A 3,060-nucleotide genomic window follows, 5' to 3' on the forward strand; every position below is an offset into this window, starting at 1 on the left:
CAAAGGCACTAGAATGTTTGCCGTCCGCGGCGGACGGCAAAGGCCTGCCGTTAGCCACTTAACGGACTGAGAGCACAATTATTGCCGTCCGCCCTCTTTGCCGTCCGCGGCAGACGGCAAAGAGCCTTTGCCGTCAGCCGCCAGGAAGCAGACGGCAAAGTAGCTGTTTACCGTAGCCTACTTTGCCGGAGCCTTTTGCCGTCCGCCATTCATGCCTTTGCCGTCCGCCATGGCAGACGGCAAAATAGCTGATTCCTGTAGTGCCCGACCCACTGCGCCGCCGCCCCGACCCACTGTGCCGCCGCCCCTACCTGCGCCGCCGCCCTGCCTCCTTGGCCCCCCTCCCCACTTGCCCCCTCGCGCTTCCCCTCGCCCTCTCCGCCTTCTCCTCTCCTCCAGATCCGCGTCGGCAACCCGCGCGCGACGCGCCCGTCGTCGGCCACCTCGCACCGCCGTGGCAACCGTCGACCTCGTGCCACACCGACGTGCACAAGCACTCCACCTTCCTCGACTACGTCTCCGCGGACAAGCCGCAGGACGCAGGACGCCCCCGCGACGCCTTCCCCGCCACCGGCTTCCTCCTGGGCCCGGCGGACTCTGGCGAGCTCTCCCCCGAGCCCGCTTTGCTCACCTGCAGGTCACCGTGAGCTCCTCAAGGTTTGCCCTCCACTTCCCATCCCTTCCCTTCCTCATCTCGGTTCCTTCCCTTCCCTGCTCTCTTCTCTGACCCCCATCTCATCTATCTTCTGCTCTCTTCTCTAGGTAGGTGACGACCACGCCGCAGCGAGGTTCTCCAAATCCCGGCGACCTAGGTATGATTCCCTCCTCCTCCGAACCCCCCTACTCATTTGTCTTCCATTTGCTGCGGCAAATCAGCAGTCCAAGCCCAAGGTCCTCGATTTGTTTGTGCAGCAAATCAAGCTCGTGTCTTGCAAATTGCCACAACTGAACCAGCTGTAGTCCTCCCTAGTTTACTATGTAATGCATATTTACAAGAATTGCGCTTGTACCTCCCTTGTCACCATTGCTGAGACGAATTAATAGACTCATTGGGGTATGACAATCGCTGTGAACCGATGAACATAGCAAAGAAGGAGCCCAACTGATGAATTTGAGAAGAAACGGCTATGCAGATTTAAGAGGAAAAGCACTATTACCGTTCAAAAAAAATTAGCAACACTATTAGGTGTAGGCAATGCGATGGTGGAATTAATGAAGTTAGTTGTTGTGTTGCTGGTCATTGCCATTTGTGTGTTAGTAGTTCTTAAGAATTGGTTGAATGTAATCCTAATGGCAGTTGGTTGAATTGAGCAAATTTGAGAGCAACTGATGGTTAATGCAGAAGTAAACTTTAAGCAGAATTGAGACATGCAAAATGCAGGAATATCCTCCGAGGAATATTGAGAGCAATTTTCATTTAGAAAGGAACAAAATTGATGTTCTCTGAACGTGTTTGGGAGACAGATATGTACTTGTCTGAACATGCAACAGAGCTTGCCCATAAATGTTCTAAATGAACAAAAAGTAATGTTGAGGACAAATATTTTTCTTGGAGCTCTCTTTCTGAATTGATGTCTGCGTGCACGAGTTCAAATTGATAGAATTGATGAATACAAACTTTTTTTTGAGGGAGATGAATACAAACTTGATGCAACAGAATTGATAGAATTCAAATTGATTAGCCTAGTAGTGGAAACTGATGTCTGTCTGTCTGTCTGTATGCACAAACTAAATTTCAGCACAAATTGATACCTCGTGAGTAAATTTATAGAGCTTAATAATACGTACATTATATAGAGAGCTGGAAGCTGCCAAGGTACTCTGTTTTGTTTTGTGATTCAACATGAGGAGGATCGACTGTCCGACTGACTGCATTCTACTGTAGATTTAGTCTTCTACATTAAATATGGCTGGCAATGGAGATTCTCATTCTCCAAAGTACAGTTAGCTCCAAGTGTCCATTTCCTGTGTTAATTTGATTTATTCCTGCATGGGGAAAACAATATCTTTTCACCTGTGAATTAATTGATTGATGTTTGTTTTGTTCAGGTCTTGACTCAGAAGAATCTCACAAAGCACAGAGGCTGTCTAGAAAAGTTGCATAAGAAAAAAAAAGGTACCTATAAACATTCTGGTTATCGCCACCATGCTATTTGCTCATTGACTACGAAATAATTATATAGTTTTGAAGTTTATTTAGGTGTGAACTGTAACTCCTGATTATGGGCAATTATCAATCATGCTTAGTATTGTTTCATGGTTAATTTAGCTGATGATATATACAACATGGAAGTGTGAGGGGATGTTACATTACATTATCATGTAGATATCAGAAACCATTTTTGGTTCTTTCCTCCTGGGGGAGGGGAAGAGAATACATAGGAACATGATGGCTGTGGGCTTCTATATGCTGGCTTCTATATGATGGCAGCTTCCATGGTGTTATATATGATGTTATATGATGGCAGCTTCTATATGATGGCAGCTTCTGATGTGAAATGACCCCTTTCTCCTGAAATGTTGATTAATTTCCGTTTCGGTTGAGAATGGGGCACTCCTAGGTCAAGAAAATTAGCAAAGGTCATGCCCAATTTTCTTGACCTAGAAGGTGCCCGATTCTCAACCGAAACGGAAATATTCCTCTAAATCTGAGAAGGATAGATACTACCTTGATCTCATCCAATAACTCTAGTAGCATTTTTTCCTATTTAGAGCGAACATGGCCGACAACGATGAGGCCGGCGGTTCGGGCAAGCCATTCTGGCAGCTGTCCCAGGAGATGGAGGAAGAACCTCACCACTATGAGGACGCCGTGGAAGACACCGATCCCGACTACACAACCCCTAATGGCGTCGGGGATGACACCACTGATGGTGCCGCCGGGGATGCCACCACTGATGGTGCCGCCGGGGATGCCACCACTGATGATGGCAGCGAACGCATAGATGGCAGCCAACCGAAGAGGCAACGGAAGGACTGGCGCCCGAACGTGCTCGGCACCGTCAAGGAGGAATTTACTGAAGTGTCCTCCAGTGGGCATCCAACGGCGCCCAAAGAATT

At 47.9% G+C, this 3,060-nt stretch overlaps 1 long non-coding RNA gene across 1 annotated transcript; it reads left to right on the plus strand.

Annotated features, from left to right (window-relative positions):
- The first annotated feature begins 346 nt into the window (after positions 1 to 346).
- On the plus strand, positions 347 to 2,776 carry LOC123161795 (uncharacterized). The gene is made up of 3 exons (XR_006480891.1): positions 347 to 657; positions 763 to 812; positions 2,050 to 2,776. It is a non-coding gene; the product is annotated as an uncharacterized lncRNA (long non-coding RNA).
- Positions 2,777 to 3,060: the final 284 nt, after the last annotated feature.

The sequence above is a fragment of the Triticum aestivum genome, chromosome 1D (assembly GCF_018294505.1).
Source record: "Triticum aestivum cultivar Chinese Spring chromosome 1D, IWGSC CS RefSeq v2.1, whole genome shotgun sequence".
NCBI classification, from domain to species: domain Eukaryota; kingdom Viridiplantae; phylum Streptophyta; class Magnoliopsida; order Poales; family Poaceae; genus Triticum; species Triticum aestivum.